Below are 25,437 nucleotides of genomic sequence, written 5' to 3' on the forward strand. Positions count from 1 at the left end.
AAATAAATAAACATTAAAAAAAATTTTTTTTAAAGAATCTCTCTCTTCTTCTCCCTCTGCCCCTTCCCCACTTATGCTCTCTCTCATTCACAAATAGTTTCTACCTCATATATTAAATTCCAAATAGTTTAAAAACTCAAGAGTAAACCTATAAAACTTGAATAAAGTGAGGGAAGACTAAACCATGGTATGATCCTAGAACAGGGAAGGATTCCTGAAATGACTCAATCACAGACCACAATAACATTAAAAACGGATGGGTTCGGGGCACCTGGGTGGCTTGGTCGGTTAAGCGTCCGACTTCGGCTCAGGTCATGATCTCACGGCCCGTGAGTTTGAGCCCTGCATCGGGCTCTGTGCTGACCGCTCAGAGCCTGCAGCCTGTTTCAGATTCTGTGTCTCCCTCTCTCTCTGCCCCTCCCCTGTTCATGCTCTGTCTCTCTCTGTCTCAAAAATAAATAAACGTTGAAAAAAAAAAAAAAAAAAAAACCCGATGGGTTCACCTACATTAAAATTAAAGATTTTTGTTGTTGTTAATGAAAGTCACCCTACACAGTTATCAGGCGAGTGACATACTGGGAGAAAGTGTTCACAATACCCAAAGCAGAGAAGGGATTCATTTCTAGAATATACAGGAATGCTAGAAGAATTCTTTCAAAGAACTTATCAGAAAAGGGCAAGAGACCTGATTCACAGAAAAGGGAAATTAAATTAAGCAAAAGGAAGGGATGCTCAACCTCACTTGTAGTCATAAAAAGGCAAAATTAAACTATGAGGTACAAATAACATCTATCAGATTGGCCAACATCAGGAAATTTGTTAATAAAAAAAGAAATCATCATGCAGTATTGGTGGCGATACAAACCTGCCAACAAACTGCAGAGTTCCCAGTAAAACCAATACGCTTACAGCCTAACATCCAGCTGGGCTGCTTGTGGCCAATATTGCCTCAAGACACTCTCACCAACAGAGTCAATATATCTAGGCTTTTTAGGGCAAAAAATGAATACATACTGTGCGAAAGCCAAAAATATTCATAAAAACCTTAACTCTTCCACGTCCCTAATTTCCTAATGCCTTTATATGCTCTGTGGCTGTAACTTAACCCCTGCTGAGAGGGCAAAGTTAAACTTAAGACTAAACGAAGTGTGATCATTTCTCTTCACTAGGGAGGTTAAGGACAGAAAGAAGCAGATATGAAGGAGGGACAGTTTTAGCATGGGGAATCAGAAATCTGGATCCCAGTCCAGGGCTTCACTTGTTTCTGTGAATGGGTAAGCTATAATTTCTGCCTGCCTCAGTTTCCTCACCTTTTATAAAACAGGGAGATTATCCACCGTGCACAACACCAGGAGGATTAGAGACAATCCATGTAAAGGTCTAGCACACATGAAGTGTTCATTAAGTAGGAAGTGATTTTTTGTTGTTGTTGTTTAATCAGAAAAAAAGACATTATGCACTAACCTTAATAAGTTTTGGTGCTCGGCCTATCCTGTCTTTAACAGAACACCAAAACCACAGAAACAGGCATGGAAACCAAAGAGACCGATTCAGTAGGAACTTATGTATCCATTTTTTCCACCACAAAATAAGGAAAAATAATATCTCTTTCCACGTACTTATCAAAAACTGTAAAGGTTAAGGTTGAGAAGAAGCTTCTTTTAGCTTCTGGGAAATGAAAATAAGGCTGCTGCTGGTGGTACTTAAACCAGTGGCGATTATCCAACTGGTGTCAGAGTCCTGACTATATTAACGTAAGGAAAAGATATGCACAGAAGTAATGTAGGGAAAATGGTCTTACAAGAATTCCAGTTATCCATAACTGAGTACTTCTAAGACCTCAAAGTTGACCATGAAAAACAATTAACCTGGAAACAAAATCAGATTCAAAGTCAGGACTTTACACATCAACTATTTAATGTACAAGAAAGACGGAGATCGGTATCTTGATAATCTGACGGCTAACAGACTGTACATTTAAATCACCATTTCGCCAGCCCTAGCCCGGAGCAGTTGTTTTACTTTGGTCCTGATTTTCCAGCCCATGCACTTCAAGGTGCTGGCAGATTTCAGTGCACTGAACCCACGTCTCACATAGATATATACTCCTACTGTGTAAGTACAAGAAGATTTTATAGGCATTATTTACACTATATATTCAGCTGAGTGACACATAGTACCTCTGTCACTCAATATTAGCAATCATCAGAAATAAGAAGTAAAACTCTAAGCAAATCAAAATCTTTGAAATCTTTAAGTATTAATAAAAGCTTCCCAATTTGCGTGAAGGGTTGAGAACCACTGCTTTAAAGCTTGCAATTTCCAATAGAAGACAATTTTTACTATATAATGGACATGAAAAAACCAGAGGGTTTTGAAAAAATGAAAATGCTAACACAATCAATCTCTACTCTAGCCCTCTCTTGGTCACAAACTTCTCCTTGGCATTTAACATCAAAGCTAGTATGCTTTCATTCCTATTCACAAGCTATTGGAACTGTCCCAGACAGACAGAAATGGCAGTACATTGTTTATTAAGAAAAAATACATATTTCAGGGGCGCCTGGGTGGCGCAGTCGGTTAAGCGTCCGACTTCAGCCAGGTCACGATCTCGCGGTCAGTGAGTTCGAGCCCCACGTCGGGCTCTGGGCTGATGGCTCGGAGCCTGGAGCCTGTTTCCGATTCTGTGTCTCCCTCTCTCTCTGCCCCTCCCCCGTTCATGCTCTGTCTCTCTCTGTCCCAAAAATAAATAAAAAAACGTTGAAAAAAAAAATTAAAAAAAAAATACATATTTCATTCCTCATTTATAAAAGAAAGACCACTTACTTTATCTCTTTCCTCTCCCACCTTCTCCCCTTCTGATACTTGGTACAATTCTAAGGAACAGAAGTTATAGATCACTACAGATACTCTGTTGAAGACAAAATAAATATTGCATGCAGCATTTCCCAGTAAAAACGTACTCTCAATTTTATGTTTTTCTTAATGCCGCATAAAATATTAGCTAAAGAAAACCTTAACCTTAAGCATCACAAAGATAAGAAGAAATAAACTTATTTCCATCTGGAGAATACTACAAAATTACTCAACACAGAATTTAAAGCATACATGGATTTGCTATTGTTGTTCTGTAATATGACCTTTTCTTTCTTTTTTATAATCTCTATGCTCAACATAAGGCTCACAACCCCAAGATCATGCTCTACTGACTGAGCCAGCCAGTCACCCCTGTGATATGACCTTTACTGTGGGTATCCTGAACTGGGGTGGGAGTTGCAGGGCTATATACGGTGGTAGTACGTTATGTATGGTAGTGGGCTGTAGAGACAGTCCCACACATCATTTTATAATTTATTATTTCTTTTCTGGGACATAAAGTGTTCTAGGGTTAAACCAGAAGTACTGTTTTTCTGTTCTAAAAAACAATCTGACCCTTCAAAAAGAGACAGTTTACTAAGACTTGACATAAAATATCTGTAAATTAAAATATGCCATTAGAATTCTGGCAGCAGAAAACAGATCAGATTGATACAAACACAGCTAAATCTAGTGACTAACACAGAGGAAGTATAAATGTCAGATGTGGGAACAAAACAAAACAAAACAAAAACCCCTCAGCTCTGGGTAGAGGTTATGGGAAAAGATCCAAAGACGTAGGTAAGGCCAGTCTGGAGTCGGTCATTACCAGCTTGCTGGGAATAGCAAAAGACCACCTGAATCAGCACGGACATCCCTTTCTCAGGCAGCAACTTTCCAGATTACAGATGTGCCAAGGACGTGTTCATCAAAAGACGTCCCAGCATCCCCATTTACGTAGTCCCATTTTACAAGTCCCATTTCCGCAGCCTCAGTTTCCTCTCTCCACAAAACAGAGTGAACAAGACCTGTTTCACCAGACTATGAAAGGGAGTAACAAATTATAAATGCGATCTAGAAAATGTGCTTGTCAACAGAAAATGAAGAGCTCTTAAGATCAATTATCATTATTTCTGGGTTATTACTTAATATTATTAAATTTTCCTAGGGTGGGAGCAAATCCTGTCTCTAAACAGGGTATGAGTTTGGAGAGTCACAAAGGCTGTTTTATTTTATCTTGAAGCAGAGCACCTGAAGCTGAAGACACTCCTCAAATAAATTAACGAACTGGAGAGCCAGGAGTATACTTGGGTATAAAAAGAGAGACAAAACACTACGGTTGTACAGGTCTTTCAAGAGTCCCTCTCACTGACTTGTTTTAATCATGTCATGTATCTGGCAAAGAGAAGAGGCCTAAACACGGACATATCCCAATGAAATTCAAATTTAAGACACCCAAGTCCATCTATCTAGAGAAAGATGAAATTAATTGCTCAGTTCTCACAGTGTATCTTGGCTATTTACTGCTAACGCAATTATGCCAATTACTGATACTATCGCAACACTCAAAGCAGCTGCTTTCTAAAAGGGATTAAAGTTCTGAGGGACTATTGGAATAATGGGATCATGGAATTAAAATCACTGATGACAGGCATTAAAAAAGGGAGAGAGAGGGCGGTACAAATTTACCAGGCTACCTGACCACAGAAGATTTTCCTTTCAAAGCAAAATTAGTTATGTAGGGGAATATATTTTATTACAAAAGGTACAAATTAGAATAGCATAGCCAGCATATGACATCACGAATTTAAATCTACAGCGAACGCTGCTCCCTGATGAAGCTTAGCCTCCCCATAAGGTGAAGGAGTTAATAAGTGCACATGGTGGTGGGATTCTACACACTCCCTCCAACGCTGTAGAAAGAGACCCTTCTTGACTTGCCTCCCCTCTAGTCCTCTGCTCACATCCCTTCCTCTAAAATAAGAGTAGGAGGACGCCACTGGCTTTAACATTGTTCAAACATTGCATTTGAGGCCAATCTTGCCATTAAACTGATTCTTCTCAACTATCCAACCTCCGTTAGTGGCTCTCCACCAGACTGGAGTTTCACCAGGTAGATAAATATAGGCGGAGAAACAAGGCCAGGCTTTCATTAGGGGAGAAGTCAATTTGACTTAGTCTGCTGAGACCGGAGCTGCCAGGGAAATGAAGAAGCACTAAGCCTGCGCATGAAACCACCCTCTTCTCGAGCAGTTTGTGCTCTCCGCCTGGGAACATCCGAGATGCAGCAAGACACAGATGTGAAATTATAAACCACTTGGTGAATGCGAGAAGTCATTCTCCATGTTCCTCTGATGGAAAATGGAATATAATGAATAAAGACGTCTGGCTCATACCTTTAAGGAGCCTGGCTGAGAGAAACCACAACTGGAGTTAAGCAGCCAGACACCAGACTAAACACCTCAGAAGTAGCTGTCCCTCACTCCTGGTCGCTACCTTTCCAGCGCATGTCTACATCACTAATTCCCTCTGTTCTGAAAGCCTGGCTCCAACCACCCCCCCAACCCCCCCAAAAAAACCAGAAACAAAACAAAACAAACAAACACACCAACAGACAGCAAGGCTCCTCTGAGAAGGTGGGCTTTCGGAAGCCGCGCACCAAGACTCTTGCTCCCCTTTCCACCTTACACCTCGCTCACCGTCTCTCTCTCTCCCTAGGTCCCCACTTCTCACACGCTACCCTTCGTAACATCCAAGCCTCCCAGAGACTTCGGAGCAACAGAGCGCCCCGCGTCGGGCAGCAGTGGCGGGAGGAGGCGGCGGTGAGGGCGGAGAGGGCAGCTGGGGACTCGGGGAAGCCTCCCGGGCAAAGGCAGCCCCGCCTGGAAAGCGCCTGCCTAGGCTAAGTAAGCCCGGGCAGGTCCCGCAGGCGTCAGGCAGCCCAAAGCCCTCCCGCCCTCCAGGGGCGGGGGACCAACACGCCCGGGGCAGCAGGCCACAGTTGGGCAGAGACCCCTGGGGACGAAGGCGGGCAGGGGGGTGCCACCAGGCTACCGCGGCACGCGAGTGAGGCTGCGGCGCGGAGCTGGAGAGCAGGCTCGGCGGCACCCAGGGGCGGTGGCCAGTGACAGCCTAGCGCCCGGCCCGCGGGCTCCCCGACCCGGCCCCACGCACCTGGACCAGGCGGCCACCCTGCTCCCTCAGGGCGCTCTCCGGGGACTTGGCTTCCGGGGGGAGGGGGGCGCTCCGCAGGCTGGCACCAGCGGCGACAGAGACTTCACTCCTCCATCCTGGGACCCGGCACGTTACAGACAGCCGTGCACTTCCTGTTTGAAAACACAGGGGAGAGAAAGAGCGAGAGATCCGAGTGTTGGCAGAGTGGAGGGAGGGGCGCAGACCCGCGCGAGGGAGGACACAGGGGGGCTGCGGGTTGCATAACTACCGCCGCCCCCGCCCGCCTCGCCATGGTCCCTCCGGGCGCTGTCCTCTGACCCGCTACACTGGCTTCTGGCAAGGTGGCTCCCCGAGGCCCGGGCCTCCCCCTGCCGGAGGCCTCGCGGCCGGAGCGCTCGCAGCCCTTCCGTTTCCACCCCTGCCTCGGTTCTCCCCTCCCCACAAGTACCGAGTCAATGGACTGCACGCTTCCTCCCGCGCGCAGAGCGCGGTGCCGCGTGTAGTCTGCCTCCGTTTTCCTCCTTTCCTTTCCTCTCCTCCCCGCCCCCGCCCGTGGAACAAAATCGCCTAGGGGAAGGTGTAAAGACGGGACCCAGCCTTTCCAGGGAGTGGAGGATGGATTTATGCAAAATTGTAAAGCGCATAGCCACATCCCAGTATATTCACTCCAGCTCAGCAACTGAAAGACCCGAGGATGGGAGGAAATTACTTGTCTTGCTCCTGGCTGAGTCAAGAGAGCGTGCACACTGCCGCGAACTTGGGGTGGAGGGGCGGGGAGAGCGTTCCAGGGGGGCTACGGTCTCTAGGCACACCAACCTCAAGCTCACAGTCCCCTAACATGACGGATACCAATCCCACACAGAAGACAGTGGTATAGTGCGTTCTTTCAATGAACAACTAAGGATTTCTCTGTGCTTATAAAATCAGAAAGCAGTTCCAAAATCTGAGTTTGGGTTGATTGTGCTACCCTCTGACTTTGGTGAACTTCGGGGTAATGTTTAAAAATTAATAAACAGATGGTTTAAGAATCTGCTATATGCAGAGCATGCCAGCCCTAGGAGTTTGTACGTGCGTTTAGTGCCTGGTTTCTGGACTTCCAGATGTGGATGGCTTCATCTGTACCCTCTCTGTCCTTGCACACAAATCTCTTGGGTTACAAGGTACTTACAGGCCTGTCTTGGATAAACAGCTCCTTTTATCACAAGCTGATGGCTTAAATAAAATTTATTCATGTTTCAAAACTCAACATGGAGAGTAGGACAATTATTCTATATAAAAAGCCAAATTTTGACTGAAGTAGAAATTGATGGACATTAAGTTCCTACTCTTGGCTAGACAGCATCTCATTTTAATCAGCTCTTAGTTTCAACATTTCCCAACAGATCTATGAATGTCCTATTCTCTTATTCCCAACTGAGGAAATAGGGTCAGAGAAGTTAAGTAACTGTCCTGATGTCTCAGCTAGAAGAAAGTGGTCAAATGGAGAGCTGAATAACAGGTCTTTCCTAAGTATAAAATCTGGGCCATTTCCTCTACAGTCTGCTAATTCTCAAAACAATAGTGAATCCTGGGAGACAAATCAAGCCCAGTGACCATCTGTGATCCATTTCTTCATCTCTAAATGATTCTGCAATTTACATGCTATAACCCTGTTCGACTACCTAGGGTCCTTACCCACCTCAATAATATGTACCTTTATTACCCAAGCAGAGGACACGGTGCTCTTCCCCAGTGCCTACGACTGGCTCTTTCAGCCTTTTCAGAATTACTCAATGGCAAAAGTTCAAAAGGTTCTAGGATAGCCACTCTTATGCCAAGGTACAAAGTCTGTGCAAGTTCAGAACCTAATCAGCTGACTAATATTTGTTCCCTGAATTCTTTTCTCTAACTGGGATTTTTTAAGAGGGAAAATAAAACAACATACACATGACCTCAGCTTTGAGTGAAACTGTTGAAATTCTCTCCTTTTCCATTCCTCTCTGCTTCAGCGCTTAGCTCACACTCACCTGTAATAGTGTGCTATTGCCCTCCTGACAAGCCAAGAAATAGAGCACATATAGAAAGGCGATTAAGAATCTTGGCAATGGCAAGACCCCAGGCACTTGCAGAGAGTGAAGGAGAAAGTTTATCCTGTCTCCAGATGAACTGCATCTCACCTGCCCTTGCCTGCCCCCTCCCTAAGGAGCACACTCGGCAGTAGGAGTGTGCGCAGGTGCACGGCAAGAGCAGTTCAAGAGGGGCAGCGGGGGCTGGGTGGGGGCAGAGATACATCCCCATCCTTCAGGCATGCCCAGTCTAATGAGGGCTTGTCACTACAAACTTCTGAGGGGTCTCAGCATCCTTTTAGGGTCCCGCTGGGCCCTGGCTGCCACCTTTTCCTTCTCCCAGTCCTTTGCCTCCCTAGACTTGTCAATTCTTCATCTCTTTTCAGATCTCTTCATGTCTTTCATCCTTTTTCCCAAAGCACTACCATATCCCCCCCTCCATAAAGTACACGGTGGGAAGGCAACAGAAAGGAAGGCACGTAGCTCAGAACTGTTCTCACTTCTCTCTCATTTAAAAAAAAACTGTCAATGTTACCATGTTTTTGAGGACACAATCTACTTTAAAATACATTTTTGGGGGCTCCTGGGTGGCTCAGTCAGTTAAGCACAACTTTGACCGAGGTCATGATCTCAGGGTTCATGATTTCGAGCCCCATGTGGGTGTCTCTGCTGTCAGTGCAGAGCCTGCTTCAAATCTTCTGTCTCTTCTCTGTCCCTCTCCCACTCATGTGTGTGTATTCTCTCTCAAAAATAAACATTAAAATAAAATAAAATAGATACAATACAATACAATACAATACAATACAATACAATACAATACAATACAATACATTTTGGTATCCCTACCTTCATTTCTGTTACTCATTAGGACTCCCAAGAGCCTAGAAGGAAAACCTCTGAAGAAAAAGTGAATTCCTAAGAAAATCCAAAGGAAACATGCTTAAATTAACTTGCATGGATCCCAAAGTTTACAGTTTGGATAATACATACAACACTCCTATGACTGCATCAGTCCCACACATGCTTCCTAAGAGCCACAAGGTCTAAGTACCATATCATACTTCCCCATTTGTTCAGCTATTCTCCTGAACAGCTGAATTCTCCTAACACCTTCTGTGTTTCTGTGTTTCATGGAGAAGTGTTTCTACCTTATACCTGTTGAGAAATAAATACATACACACACACACACACACACACACACACACACACACACACACACACACATACATTATGTATATCACAACCTCCTAGGAAGAGAAAAAATATGCTCCCTGGTAGGTACAAATCATGCCACAAGAGATAAAATTGATTCTGGAAGGATATTGGAAGTTCATTTTGAGAGTCTCCACTCCCTAGGTATGACAGTCCATGGATGAAGATGGCAACATTGTGAAAGCCATTTTGGAAGCTCCAAAGTGACGAGAGACAGCTTCTCTGAGGACTAAGAGGTGTGGAGGAGGAGACGATAAACTCATGTCTCAAATGATGCTGCTTATCTTCCTTCATCATAAAAAAGAAAGACAAAGATCTTACTTTGGTGGTTAAAAATGTTTGCCACAGATTTCTTTGTACGAGGACTCTTGGTCATTATTACGGCTGGATTTTGCAAACAAGAAAAAGAAAACTGACAAGCTGTCTGGTCACCTAAAAGATGGTCTCTCTCTGTACTCGCAGCCTTCAGTCAGTGTCCTTGTCTGTCTGCACTTCCAGGATGGCACCTGGAACAGGCTTTTTGGTGAAGGACGTCTCTGGCACTCACACTCACCTCCCAGCCTTTGCAGAACCTGGGCCATGGCTTTCAAGGAAGACGTCCTCGGAGCCAACTGGCTGCCTAGACTGGCATCTACCCACAGAGGGGTATGAGCCATTTTCCAGGAGCCAGAGTGTCATTTCCCACGGCAGAAATGTAGTAAAGGGGTACACACCATTTTTAAAAATTCTGCCTGCATGATGGTTTAGGGTCCCTTCTGGGCACAGGGGTTTCCTGGCTTTGAGGGAGCTGAGAAGGAAAGCACTACTTGGAGCACCCCATGGCAGGACTTCGAAAAGCCAGCCACAGAGGAGAAACACAGGGCCAGGGTGACTATAGACCTGGGCTGGTAGACCTCTCAGCCCAGTGCCCCAGGGTCACAGGCTTCCAATCACACATAGGAACTCACCCAGGCTGCACAGAATTAGGAACTTGACCTGGGGGCCCTCACATGCCCTGCCTCACTGAATTTGCAGAACTGCCTTTACAGGGAAGGGTCGCTAACCCTATGTGAGAAGAAGCAGTGGGGCTCACAGATGTTAAGTCATTTTCTCAAAGCAGCAGGTAATGGAGCTAAAACTCACCCTGGGTCTGTACTTCCTCCTTTTAATTAAAGAGAAACGAGTGGGTGCCTTTTTGGCTGTGGAGTTATAGTTCTGTGCTACACAACTTTTACTCAGAAGACTCTTACTTACTTTTCAAACCCAACTTGTAATGTTCTCTTAGCTGCATCATGTGGCTTCATCACCTTGCCAAATTTTTGTAAAGTGTAAATTGTAAATGTGTATTTTGCAACAGGCCAACTCATTTTAAACCCTGGCAATGCAAGTCCATACAAATTAGGTTACATATGCTCTTGGGCTGTGGCTGAATATTACTTCATGAAATAATAAAGAAGACAGATCTACAGGTCATACTGTGATGATCAAAATTTCAATACATTTTTTCCTAGTCTCCCTCTCATTCTTCAGTTAGTATGGAAATATATAAGTAAAGTAGGCCATCCTGGCTGATGGGCAGTCACTTAAAGAGCGTAAGTATGAAAGAATAGCAAGAAACAACATAAGTTTGACTAAATGCAAATACCTATACACAAGTTAAGAGTATTCAAAATGGTTCTGGCACAAACTGTTAGCCGTGGACAGCCGTGGGTTATTTACTGACTGCTGACTGTGATGTGTATTGTGTAGACTAAACACTGCCCTATAAGACATTTTTCTTTGGAAGTCACGTTTTGTCTATTCATCTTCTGTAGTGAGTATTTCTGCTTCCTTATTAAAAAAAAATATTTAGGGGCGCCTGGCTGGCTCAGCCAGGCCAGCATGTGACTCTTGATCTTGAGGTTATAAGTCTGAGCCCCACGTTGAGTGTAGAGCTTAGTTAAAAACAGTCTTAAAAAAATTTAATTCTCTTTGTGCATCCATTTAAAAAATAATATATGAAAAATCCAACAACTTAAAAGGATTGCTCCTAACAAGTCAAACAAATAAAACTTACACTACCAACAAAATCGTGTTCTTAAAAAGGATTTAAAAAATACATAAACATCATAAACATCTGTACACATCTGAAGGTACCAAATTATAGGAGCTGAGAGGGAATAATTCACACACATCACTGTTCTAGTGAATATATCAATTCTCAATTATCTATTATAAAGAAATCCTTTTTAATGGGGCGCCTGGGTGGCTCAGTCGGTTACGCTTTAGACTTCAGCTCAGGTCATGATCTCACGGTCCATGAGTTCGAGCCCTGAATTGGGTTCTGTGCTGACAGCTCAGAGCCTGGAGCCTGCTTCAGATTCTGTGTCTCTCTCTCTGCCCCTCCCCTGCTCAGGCTCTGTCTCTCTCTCTCTCTCAAAAATAAAAACATAAAAAAAAAATTTTTAATGTTTTTAATGTTTATTTTTGAGAGAGACAGAGCACCAGCAGGGGAGGGGCAAAGAGAGAGGAAGACACACAATCTGAAGCAGGCTCCAGGCTCTGAGCTGTCAGCATCGAGCCTGATGTGGCTCATGACCTGAGCTGAAGTCGGAAGCTTAACTGAGCCACCCAGGTGCCCCTATTATAATGGAATCTTAAAGGAAAAAAAGCAATTTATGAATAACCCTAAGGTGGCAAAATCGGATAGTTTGATTTAATTTTCTTTCCTTTGCTTGTAATGGAATGGCTAAGGCAAACAGCACAAAAGAGTAACAAAATGCCTAGAAAACCCAGAAACGTTATTATAAACTTCTGAAAGATTATTCACCAAGGTTTAAACTAAACCTAACCAAACAAATTTTAGCCACTTACATACACTGACTCAATTATTCCTGATAACAACCCTATGAGGTAGGAATTACCACTACCTCTGTATTACAGATCAGGAAACAGACAAAAAGATAACAATTTGTCCAAAGTAACACTGTTAGCAAATAGCAGAACTCGGGCAGCCTGGCTGGCCACAGAGTCTACTTTTAACCAACACATTTTACTACCAATAAGGTACAATTAGATGGGGCTTGTTTCCAGCATGAAAGTTCGTGGGGAGAATAGTCCCATGGGTATGGCACATGAAAGGCTCAGAGTTTTTCCTTTTTGCAGCAAAAAGTGGTTGAAGGGGCTCAGAGATACACAGCCCACTACATGTTGCTAAATAAATGAATACAGGAAAGGAAAGGATATCTGCAGAATGGAAAAGCCAGGGAGAAGAGCTGCTTCCTCGCCTTGAGCAGAATCCTGGACTGCAAGGCTCCAGGACTGCCTGGCTACAGCACAAGTGAGTTAGCAACGGAAGGGAATCCAAGGATCCCCGTGTACTTTGATCTTTCCGAAGCATTTGATACAGTGTGCCATGAAATCAGGATCACTAAATCAACTGAAACTTATGTGGCAACAAGAACCACCCAGGAGTTAAGCAGCTAGAAAGAAAAACACTGGCCAGATCTACTGGTATGGTGAAGAAAAGAACCGTAAGGAACAGTTTTCAAAAGCAACTCAGAAATTACTCACACTGTTCTAATCAAAGGCGCACATAACATTAATTTGGGAGGTGTAAAAAGGGCAAATGAGGGCGAGCCAATGGAGTCCGTTAAATTAACCGAGGGGTGAAGAAAAACAAGGAATTCAGTTTCATTTTTGTGCTCCTTTTAATTTTCAGGGAGGGGCTGGGATGTCCGATGGGTGCTAACCACCTCTAGACCTGAAATGCCAACACTGAGCTAAGTATAAAGTAAGCAACAGCAAATTGGAGAGGTTTAGGATTTGGGGGCCTTAGGTCTGAACTTTAAAAAGCATGCTCCTATTATTCCACACACCATCAATACAGTTCCATGAGAAATAATATTCCTTTCAACAAGAAGACTTTGTTAGCAAAATTCAAAGAAACGAAGGGGCTCAAAAGCTGAATTTGGAGGTCAGATGAAAAAGTCAGTCAGTGGTGTATGTATAATCTGGCCCCACTACAAATATGCCACACAGGCAGGAGGTCATGAGAATGGTTTGCAGACACCCGGCAGGATAAAGAACAGTAGAGAAGGAAGAGAGAGGAGAGCTAAAACTTGGACTAACATTATTTTTTTAAGCATAAATTATAATTTCAAATTTCTTTAATCTTGAGAAATCGCTTCTCCCTTGGTAGAACTGTTTGCCTTCCCAGCAGAAACTAAACTTTAAACGTCAATAGTTGATTTAGAACTCAAGAAAGGGGAGTAAGAGAGATCTGCAACATTTGGAAAAAAGGCTTCGGTTCAGGCTGGGTCCCAGGAAATGGACAAGTGAGCAGCATTTCGGCCAACTCCTAAGAGACTGAAGTGAACTGTGAGCACTGAGCCACCCTGCCTGAGGCAGTGGACTCCAGAACTCACATCCTGAGAGACTGCGCTGATGAACAGTCACCGAGAAAATCCTACATATTCCATTTCCCTCTAAATAAAAGAAAAAGGGCAAATAGAACACACAGGCATAAAGATTAGAGCCATACTACCTTCTAGACATGAATGGGAAAATTTATGTGGAAATGACCCTGTTCTGAGATTATTATTTAAGATTTATAGAGCATATACGACAGATCTTCTCCAAGGTTTGATTACTGGCCCCCTCGCATCGTTTCAAAATTATCCACACAATGACTGTTGGGCTCGGTCCAGCCCCAGTCCCCGATGTTCTAATGCCCACAGGATCTATTCCTGGATCTGGCTGCACTCAGAAGCACCTTTCAAATATAATCCTCCAGGCCAGGCCCCACCCCAGATTTACAACATCAGCATCACTGCTGGGAGTGAGTGCACCATTCTGTTCATTTAAGGAACTCCCAGTGACCTAAGGTGCAGCCCAGTTGGGGAATCCCTGCTGCAGACATTTACTCCTCTCTTCATGCTACCATTGATGAAGTCAGAGACTAAAGCAAATAAAGTCCCTTCTCGTGAACCTTTAGTGGAATAACCTTCAAAGGCAATGGAACGAAGTCCAAATTCTGTAGCAGGACACTCCAGGCCCTCAGTAACCTGTCCCAAACTGCTTTTCTGCTCTCCTTTTCTCCCACATCTCTCACTCTGTCACAGCATCAATTCCCCCAAACACACTGCATACTTCCTTTGTCATTTCCATACCTCACCACTCCCACCCTGACGGTCCCAGTCTATTGCATCCTTCAAGGTCCTTTCTGAAACCATTCTTCTGTGTGTATGAAATCTTCACTGGTCTTTACAGTCTCGGGGCACCTGGGTGGCTCACTCAGTTAAGCGTCTGACTCTTGGTCAGTCTCTCTTTCCTCCAAGCAAATGTCCAAAAACTTTAGCTCATGCAGGGGTTACAGCATATACTGCATGCACACTGTGCTCAATTATACTACACTGTTCACAAGCCAGTCTCCTCCCTGAAAGCAGGAGAGAAATGTAACTCATGTTTTATTCTGTGGATGAGAGACAGATCCAGGTTCAAAGTTTAGTTCCTCCAGGTACTTACTAGCACTGTAACCCTTGGTATGTTATTTAATCTTTATTTATTTTTGAGAGAGAGACAGAGAGACAGAGCATGAGCAGGGAGGGGCAGAGGCACAGAGACACAGAATCCGAAGCAGGTTTCAGGCTCTGAGCTGTCAGCATGGAGCCCAAAGTAGGGCTTGAACTCACAGACTGTGAGATCATAACCTGAGCCAAAATCGGACGCTTAACTGACTGAGCCACCCAGGTGCCCAGACCCTTGCTAGGTTATTTAAACAGAGTGAGCCTCAATTTTGTAATCTTTGAAATGGAACAGCAACAACAAATGATACCTATCCCCATGACTGAAGTGAGGATAAAACATGAAAAATGTTTGGCTCAATATGGACCACCTAAAAATTCACCAAAATGACACCTGTTTTTATTATTTCTTATTAATTTTTGTTTGTATCCTACTAGAATGTACCACAAGACACACTGCTCAAAAAGCATTTGCTTTCACCAAAAAAACAAACAAAAAAAAGCATTTGCTTTCAGAGTAATAGGCAGTGATTTCCTAAAGGCCTCTTTTCCTCACCCAATTCCGTTCCGTTAGGAAGGGCATTTCATAACGTTCCTAGTGACAAGTCATGTCTTATCCCCCTTTCTTTCCTTCAAAAACCAGTGTACGAAATTCTAATGCACAAGCCCCGTCAGTGTCCCTCCTACTCCAGCCTGGCTTTTTGCTTTGAACTACAGTAACTGCCTGCAGCCACAGTGTCGCTGCCCAGAATCGCCTGCTTCACCCTCACAACAAACAGTACTTTGTAGGCAAACTGGAGGCGAGCCCAAAGTAGGAGGGGGAAAAGCCAAGGAAATGGAGTTTGGGCCAGAAACTGAGTCCACACCCATACTATCGTCCACACTAGAACACAGGTAAGGGAAGAACAGGAAAGGGAAGAAGTTCAGATCAACACAAACCTTCCCAAGTACTCCCAAGCATCCACCTCACCGCTCACCCATGGAAAATGCCTTCCACGGCTCACAAAGGACACACTGGTCCAGTCACTGCCTAACACACACAACTACTGTTGTTGATAAACTACCGTCCTGTATAATAGCACCTTACCCTCATGAAACCAGTCATATTGCCACTATTCACCCCCATCACTCCCAAGGGCATGAAATCCAGGTCCTGTGAAATCCAAGGTCACATGGTCAGTAGAAGAAAGGGCGAGGACCAGAACTCAAGTCCCTAAGCTCCAGACTCATGGACCTCCCACTGCCTTACGTTAAGTGTGAAAAACAATTTTTTTTTTTAGGGTTCTCAGAAGCATTCCAAACCCACTAGTTGTAAAGGTAAACGTAAAACAGCTTTTGTGCTCTTAAAAATGATTCTGGTGCCAAGAGTGAGGGTTGTGACAGCAGCAAGGCCCCAACGGCAGCCCCGAGGATGAGCGGTCCAAGATGCTAGAACATGGTTCCAGGAAGATCATCAGCTTTCTGTTCCTGGATGGAAACAGCTCCTGACAACTCTGTTCATTCTGTTTGTGGAGGAGCAATTAGGGAAGGAGTATAATATTCATTCTTTTTTAAAATCCCACCTTGATCCTGAGTTTAAAGCTGAGGTAATGTGGAAAGCAAAAGAGTTTCTAACGCCAATCTGAGGCCCTTGCCGGGAGAGAGGGCAAGAGGCAGTAATGCAATCCTTGAAAGGACGGATCCTGAAGCAGCAAGGGCTTTGGTTCCCATCACTGCCCTGCTACTACCCCCAATACACGCCCGAGCTCCTTGACTGCTGCCCACGGTCACGGGGAAGTGCGTCCACACTGGGGCACTCTGCCCATCGTGAGGGGCAAATGAGCTACTACATGCAAAGTGCTCCAAACAGTGCCAGGTGCGTGTGAGTACTTCATAGATGTTTCCTATTATTATTTCCAGAAGAGAATCGCTAAGATTGTGGTCTTTTCAAAGTGTATTTCATAAGAAGTTTCAAGAAGACTTCTTGTCCCATTTGTTGATCCATGATGCCCCACACCAGCACAAAGATTATTTACAAGTTTCACTTCCTGATAGGATCTTTCTGGATTCCCATCTGTGGACTGGAGGCACTGGAAGAACAAACAGTGGAATTCGAAGAACTGTTCTTTTTCCCAGCAATAGTGCAAGGAAATCTGCACCCATTCTCTCAATACTACAAACTGGCTTCCATAAGGAGAAAAAACCCCGAAGACCTTCACTGCATTACCCTGATGCGAGGGCACGTTTTTAAAATGCGTCTTCTATTCTGAAAGCAACCAAAGTGTTAAAAATTTAAAGTTTCACCAGCTGAGAAGGACATGGTTCAGCTCACCCAGGGATGACAGTCCTAAGGACTGGAATAGAACCTGCTGATGAATCAAAAGAGTTCTTTCCCAGAAAATGCTGAAATTCCAGGAACAATGTGCTATGCTCGGGATGATTAAGAGAACAATGCTTTTAAAAATCCCCCTCTCAGGCTAGGAGTGTAGCCTCCGCTACCAACAGAGATCGGCTAAAGTGTCACCTCTCTGAACCTCTCCACTTTCAGAGAGGGCATTTGTTCGACCTATTCTAGGCGAACGACGGAAGGCTTCTCCCCAGAAGAGCAGATAAACCAGGCGTTAGTGGGGGTCACAGTGCAGGTCTGAGGTCGTGTCCTGCGTGGAGGCACCCAGCCGGGGAGAAGGGGCGGCAAGTCAGCCTCCACTGTTCCCCAGCAGCAAGCCCCGACTGGGCAGATGCGGTCGTGCTGTTGCTAACTTCATACGCGGGGGGTGTGGGGGCTGCCGCAAGCCAAGCTGAGCATGCGAGCCCTCCACAAGCAAAACAAGCTGGAGCCCCGGGGAGCCGCGTGCGAGCTGGGGGACCACCTCGCTCTGGATCCCAACACAGCCAACTTTCTGCAATGCAAACGCTTTCCCGGGTTTCCTTTTTGGTACTGGCTGCTGTGCAGTGTCCTCTTCTGCTTCTACATTCTCCCTTCTCACATGAACCCTTCGCCTTCCTTCTCACTCCGGTTCTCCTTTTGCAGAAGCCACAACACAAATTAATGCGCACACACTAGCAATGGCGAAATAATGGCACTCTGCCCACCCACAGAGATCCCACACTACTTCTCAGTATGTATCAGGTCATGATTTTCCCTTTCTTGGGTAAGGACTCTCCTAACCCTGTCTTCCCTATCACCCCCAAATCAATTTTGAGATATAAATAAATGTTCCTCTTCCCTTATCTTTGGGGGGTAGATGATCTCTTTCTTCACTTCCCAAGTGGTACTCACCCCTCATTCTCTGCTCTTCGGCCCACCTGCCCCCTCAGCCCCCAGCTCTGAATCACTTTTGCCTAGCTCCTTCCCTCCCAAACTACACCGTTCTCCCTGAATCTGTTACTCCTCAAGCAAGACAACCCTTCAAATGCATTCACTTCAAACATACCAAATTTAAAGGGCAGAAACTGTTACCATCATTGAAAGTATGCAGCTTTTGAGTTTTTCTGCTTTATGCGTACATGGCCAGGGAGGGGGGTGGCGGCGGGGGGGGGGGGTGCGAAGCACAAAGCAATGAAATCAAGTTTTGATTTGTTTCCACTTAAACTGATTTGCCAAATGTGCTGTGGTTTTATTCACATCCTATGCTTCTGTTTACCTGGCCCCTTAGGGCTATCCATCTCTAAGGGCCTAAGGTTGCAGGCTGTATCTCAGTCCACAAAGCCATTTTGTTTGGTCGGCAGGAAGTTCTTATTTAAAATGTTGAGTTAGCTGATCTTTTAAAATCAGGAGATTTTAAAGTAATAATCCAGATTTTCTGGCTTACGGTGAAAAATCAGAAGATCTGGCAAGACTTGCCCACAATCCCATATGGCCAACAATTGGCTGCTGAACAGATCAGCTAAACAGAGCCCCTTCAGGCAGACCTGCATTTTCCAGTTCAGCCCAGGTCCAGCCCCCTCCCTCCTGACCACCCTACCCTGAGGCTGAGGACCAGCTGCTGCACATCATCTTCCCTGAGGCCTGCTGCAGGGCTTAGTATTTGCCTGAGACCGGAGGCAGAGCTACCACCCACTCTAATGCTCCCTCTAGTTAGTGCAGAAACTACAGATGCAATTACCCAGTTTTGGCTCCATACAGATTTTGCCAGGTACAAATAACTTATAAGGAAAAGAACTTAGAACCAAGAGAAATGGGAAATGCCCCATAATAGAAAAATATTTGAAAAGAACTAGGCTAAAGAGAGAGAAAAGTGTCCCTCCCTCTGCCTTTCCCTCCCTCTCTGTACCTGTGTGTATAGGAAGGGGTGCATTTGTGAAATCTGCGTTAGCGCTGCAGACCATTTCCTAATTTGTACTTTATTAGTGGCCAAATGCTAGTATGAAAAATAAAACCATGAAAGGAGAGATTCTAACAGGATGAATTCACTCCGCTGAAATAATTATACTTGATCATAATAAATCTATATTAAGACAATATAAATACAGGATATAGATATTTGGATATTGATTCATGGTCTATTTAGAGGAATACAGATATGATTATTTTTTTAATTGCATATATTTGTGATAGCAGTTGTTCAGCGAGCACTTGGGTATTAACACCTTAATAAATATCAGCTACATCTTGACATATTTGTGTCCAGCTGTTACTGTAAGGCTGATCTCTTTAGGAGAAGGGGGCTTCATGTGTATGTACTATTACAAGTGGCATTCCATCACCAACACTGGTGACAAAACAGAACAGGGCTAGAGAAGTCACCAAAACAAGTGCTTTTAAATAACCCTCTCAATTCTAGGGTAAAGTTTCACTCAAATGGTATTATTTTGGTTGCTATTTTCTAAAACCCTGTGTGCTGGCGAGAACGCTGTCCTAGAAACCAGAAGATGCAGTTGTCACTGGGGCTCAAGTCTCTACGGCCTCTGTCCCCACATTTCAGATCTGACCCCTGAATGAGGAGCATGACCTGGACAAGCTGCGAGGTCCCTCTAGACCTCAAAATCCCATTCTCTTTCTTGGCATTTTTTGGGTTTTTTTTGGCAAGAATATGAATAGGTATTATAAAATGAATACAAAGAATACAAGAGTAATGAGAACAGTAGATAAGAGAACGGGCTTTGAAATAACAAGGCTAATTTCAAATTCCACTTCCACCATTTCTGTGTGATTTTTTTTTACAAATCACATAACCTCTGAAGCCCCAGTTACCTCATCTGTAAGGTAGGATGTAAGTCTACCTTCCACTCAGGATTGCTTCGAGGATGGAATGAGAATGCATGTAAATTTCAGGGCATACATTTGGACAATCAGAAAATGCCTAATTAACAGTTGTTAGTATTAATTTGGGGTAGTCCACACATTGTCCAATTACTTCTTGACCAATTAAGTTAAAAAACAAAACAAAACAAAACAAAACTAGTTACATCTGGTAATAAATTGATTTTGAAAGCTTATTTAGTGGGGTGCATCATGGAGACCATTTTCCAAACAATTTTAATTTTTAAATATCTCTTAGAACTAAGCTTGGAACAATCAGTAAAGAGGATTTTGACTGAGGGTATTTCATACACAGTGGGATGGCATGAATGTGTCCTGTCTCCACTGCATGAGATCTGGAGATCTGGTGCTTTCTGGTGATCAACATCCTTCAGAGGGGAGGGTGGCCTTGCGCTTCCTTTCTTCTCCCTCCTTTGTAGAATTTATTGCAGTGTTGGTGATCTGTTGACGCTAAGATTTAGCAATGGAATTTATGGGTTGCTGGGGAAGTGAAGCCTTCCTTGGCAGTGTTCCTGACTATTACCAGCAAGCAGAAGAGGAAAGTAAAAAAGGGTTTTAAGAAATGTTCATAATGGCATCTAACATGGATATCTGTGAGCCTTCACAACAGCAGGTGTCAACAGGAGGATATGGACATCTTGAAAACCTCAGCAGTAGTTCCCACACTTGATTTCATAGACCAGTAGAATCTTACAGGAAGGCTGTCATAAAACTGCCAGGGTTTGGGTGACCAAGAGATGACCTCAAAAAAGCGATCATCGCCATCCTTCACAAGAGGAAACAAAATTAACACCTCAAAGTAGGAAGTACCCAAGATTTTTTAAAAAGACCTTTGAAATTGAATAAACTTAGCATTAAAATCAAAACTCAAAAGCTTGCCGCATTGCTTTTACTCTTTTACCCCACAGGCTGGTGCAACTGTCACCATGGAACCTGGAAACAACTGCTTAGGAACAGACTTCAAGTTGGCTCATTATGCCATCCAGTCTGGGGATGCAGCACCTCATGAAAACACCACAGGCCACCCTGTGAACCATCCACTGCCTTGGTCATCACCTTCCAAGGACACAGATGTATCCTTAAAGTTCTTTGTCTTAGTAACTAACTGTGAGCCTGTCAGCCACGAATGTTTCAAAACCTTTTGTCTTCAGTGGGTACCCAGACTTCTGTGTACAAAAGACAGTGAGTGGTTCTGTCTTAGCTCTACACATGGAATCACTTGGGGGGGGGGGGGGCGGTGGAGGAGAGCTCGTTTCAACACGAAATTCCCCCCGCCCCCACTCCCCGGAGATTTTGATTCGATAGATGGGGCTTAAGTAACTTTAAAAATATTCCCCAGACTGACTCTGATGATAGCCAGGGTTGAGAAAAACTAGTGCCATATTTTTTTGCCTTCATCCTGAACTTGCGTATTATAAAGCTTTAACGTATACCTCTTCATGCATTCCTTCTGGCAACAGATATGAACAGAGGACCTGCCATGCATGAGGCACTAGGAAATCAGTGCAGAACAATACAGATATCTCCCTGACCTTGCCACACTGACAAGTACTGGACCATGGAGACAAGGAAGCAGGCAACTGAAATACCACATTCAGGTTTGCTGGGATTAGGGGAACAATCAGGTTCTTCTATCCTTATCCTAATGGTTTCATGGGTTTCAATAATATCTCCTTGCAGTCTTCTTTCCAGATACTAAAAATCCCATTATTTTTTATTTTATTTTATTAAATCCCAATATTTTTATCAAAAAACAGACGGGGAAGGCCCTGTCCTCCTGGAGCTTCCATTCTAGCAGGAATGTCTACATTTTTTAGGTACCATTACATTGGTCGTTCCAGCTCCAGGGTCTTTCCTAAAGATAGGTACCCATGCTTTGAACAAAGCACAGTGAAAAATCAGATTTTCTGTTTCGTTTCCAAAATCTTTTGTATGAAGCTTAGCATTTCCTGCCTTTTTTAACCTGCAAGAGCAAGTTGGGACAACACTGTGAAAGTGTTTTTGAAGTCCTTTCCTAGGTTTTGCCAGCAAAACACCCACCCTGTGACAGTTCCATAATTTCTAAGTACCTGACCTCATACTGCCCACAGAGAAACTCACCTGCAAATCTGCTGATGACTCATATATCCTAATACGGTTTCCCTGGAGTAAATCCCCATTGGTTACTTATTTCATAATTCAGAAGAGCTTGCTGTCATCTGTAAACTTAGAAATTCCACTGTGTGCTCCTTCTTCTGGATCAATTATGTAAATAAGGCCTGAGGGACCCACTGTTTACACACCTTCAAGCAGAGGAGAAATCTTTATTCTTAGCCTTTATTTGTGGTCTTTAAGGCAGATGAATTCGAATGCCTGCTCTGTCACCTCCTGGGTAAGCTACAGCTAATCACATCACCTCCCCGGGCCTGGATTTCCTCGATTTTATGGATATAAAATTCAAGTGTTGATACCTTCCATCTACAAAATTCTACCTTTCTACTCAAAATGATACATCACATCTTTAATTCCAAGGTGGCTTCAAGTTCGGTATAGCCTTTGAAAGTCTACAAGGACAATACCTAAGGGCTTTCAAATATTTTCCCTCTCAAGAAATCTCATACCTTCACAAAACATCCCTTCTGCTCTCAGGAATATCTCTCACCTCCAGAGGACATGGAGAGGTTTCCCATGTGGACCAGAACAGAAGTGAGAGCGAACAGACCATCTGGACAGACAACACACCAGCAGGGGACCAGGGCATGATGGATATTCATAACAAAGAGGCTGTACTTGCTAGCTACAAGATCTGGAATTTTGTTCTAACACTCTCAAAACTGTTGGATGGCTACCATCCCAACCAAATCATTTGTTTAAATCTAGTTTATTGGATAGATCTAGAACATTTGAAGAACTTGGCCCTAAGTTACTTACGCTTTCTGAACTGCCTGCTTCAAAAGACATCTGAGCGTGGTAATTTCCTAATGTCACTTCAGTGAAGACACGTGAAATCTGGTAAGTATGAAATCACACCAATGACAAGCTAAACCCTAATTCTGGGAAAAGGGCTTGTTTCTAAGCCCTAATCCTCTCTCCTGCCCCAAATGTAAACCTGTCACTAATTAAGTATTTTGAGCATACTAGCAAAAAGAAAAGGAAAAAAAAGCTTAGCCCGAGTGGGAACCACGTTCATACGTGGTTTTTTCAATACCAGTTATCCTATTTATGTCCGCACAAATTTCAAAAGCAACTCTGATCTGGTAAGCTTCAGATTTGCACAGAACATTAGAAATTCTCTTCCAGATGTCTAAACAGAATTACAAAGACCCTAGAGGATGGAGTACAGATTTCAGAAGCTTGCAACTGACTCAAATAATTTCAAAAGGGCACCTCAGGTGCAAACATTTGCAAAAGCTAAATGCAATGTAGTCTGACCACAAACATAGATTCCTTAGAAGCCCCTGACCTAAGGGCCAATCAATCCCTAGAATTTACCTCCATCACTAAACACCTCAGCTCTCAAATAGGACCAGCAGTGCCAAACTACTGGGTTTCGTGCAGTATTAATACAAGTGACTATAAAGCTTTTGGCAAAGTCATCCTCTACTCCTCTCTCATAGGATTAGAAAGCAGAATCAAGACTTTAAAATCTCAAAAGGCCTGAGACTGGACCAAAATAAATAGGATACCACTGAACAGGGACAAAAACTAAAAACCGTCCACTCAATCTCACCTACACATACAAAAATCTGCCCAATGAATAGGGTCGCAGCAGCTCAACACCATATCTGGATGTTTTGACAGTTTGGACAGAACCTACAGGTGAATCTGTGCTAGGTGCTGTTTTTTTAAAAAGGCAGTTTTGGGGATGCCTGGGTGGCTCAGTCGGTTGAGCGTCCAACTTTGGCTCATGTCATGATCCCACAGTTCGTGAGTTCAAGCCCCACATCGGGCTCTGTGCTGACAGCTCAGAGCCTGGAGCCTGCTTCAGATTCTGTGTCTCCCTCTCTCTCTCCCCCTCCCCCGCTCACACTCTGTCTCTCAAAAATAAATAAACGTTAAAAAAAAAAAAGGCAGTTTTGTGGGGCACCTGGGTAGCTCAGTCAGTTAAGCATTCCACTCTTGATTTTGGCTCAGGTCATAATCTCACAGCTCATGAGATCAAGATTGAGCCCCGCGCTGGGCTCAGAGACTGCTTGGGATTCTCTTCCTTACTCTCTCTCTGCTCCTCCTCTGTGTGTGCACTCTCTGTCTCTCTCAAAATAAAATAAAAACTTAAAAAAAAAAAAGACAGTTGTTTAAATTGCAGTAAGTAGATGTTTATGCCTTGGTCTTAGGAAAAAGCTGTCCTACTATACTCTCTGTTGACCAAGCATACCTCAATTACCGTATTTAATTCCAGATACCATTACTCTCTATGAGAGATGCTGACAAACTAAAAAGACATCTAGAAACCATGTCCCACACAGGATTGTGAGAAGAGGTTGACTATTTTGCATTGAGAAATGGGGAGAGAGACATCATACCGTCTTTGTGAATTCAAGGGGCTGTCCTCTGGATATGGGAAGTTCCAGAGGCACAGAATCAACGGAACAGTTTCGAGGAGGCAGCCTTCAGCTCAAATAAAAATCACACATGGAATCCAAAGATATAATGACATGTCTTCCTAACTACAGGGTTCCCTGTACATTCTAGGGGTTATTTAAAAAAAAATTTTTTTTAATGTTTATTTATTTTTGAGAGAGAGAGAGCTAGTGTGAGCAGGGGAGGGGCAGAGAGAGAGAGAGAGAGAGAGACAGACAGACAGACAGACAGAAGCTGAAGCAGGCTCCAGGCTCTGAGCTATCAGCACAGAGCCTGACAAGGGGCTCCAACTCACAAACCATGAGATCATGACCTGAGCGGAAGTCGGTTGCTTAACCGACTGGCTTCCCTCTAGGGGTGTTTAAACAGAGGCTGTCTAGCAAGTGTAAAATTTACTAAAGAAGTTATACCAGGACCTCTCTCAAATTCCAGTTCTGACTCCAAGATTCCCCACCTACCCAGTATTATACTGCCCTGCTAACTCATCTGCCATGATTTCTCAAAAATGCCCTTTTCTTCTGATTAGGCTTTGCCCAGATCCTACTCACTTCAGGCTGAGCAGAGCAGAGCAGAGCAGAGGTCTCCTAGATTGGCCTCCCAAACTTGACGTCCTCGCTCACCAGTCAAGAACCACCTCCTTCAAGGCCCATTCTGAGATGTAACTTTCCTTCACGGTGACCTTAACGTTTGCTGTTAAGGTCGAGCAGGATTTCTCAACCCTGGCACTACTGACATTTCAGCCGGGATAGTTCTTTGTTGTGGGGGCTGTCCTGAGCATTGCAGGATGGATGTGCAGCAGGATCCCTGGCCTCTTTCCACTAGATGTCAGTAGCACCTGCCTCCCGGCTATGACAAAAAAAAAAAA

The 25,437-nt window shown here is 44.0% G+C and overlaps 1 protein-coding gene across 4 annotated transcripts in view; it reads right to left on the reverse strand.

Moving 5' to 3' along the window:
- LRRC8D (leucine rich repeat containing 8 VRAC subunit D) overlaps positions 1-25,437 on the reverse strand; it is a 122,200-nt gene that overhangs the window by 93,821 nt on the left and 2,942 nt on the right. For 2 of the 4 annotated variants that reach the window (XM_058716645.1, XM_058716646.1), the window contains exon 2: positions 6,031-6,182. The exons of 1 other annotated variant lie outside the window; for it this stretch is intronic. The gene's annotated coding sequence lies outside the window, so the exon portion shown is untranslated. Of the gene's footprint in view, positions 1-2,826; positions 2,877-6,030; positions 6,183-25,437 lie in introns of all 4 variants that reach the window. One more of the 4 variants, XM_058716647.1, reaches the window with a different exon arrangement.

The sequence above is a fragment of the Neofelis nebulosa genome, chromosome 2, assembly GCF_028018385.1.
Source record: "Neofelis nebulosa isolate mNeoNeb1 chromosome 2, mNeoNeb1.pri, whole genome shotgun sequence".
In the NCBI taxonomy this organism is placed as follows: Eukaryota; Metazoa; Chordata; class Mammalia; order Carnivora; family Felidae; genus Neofelis; species Neofelis nebulosa.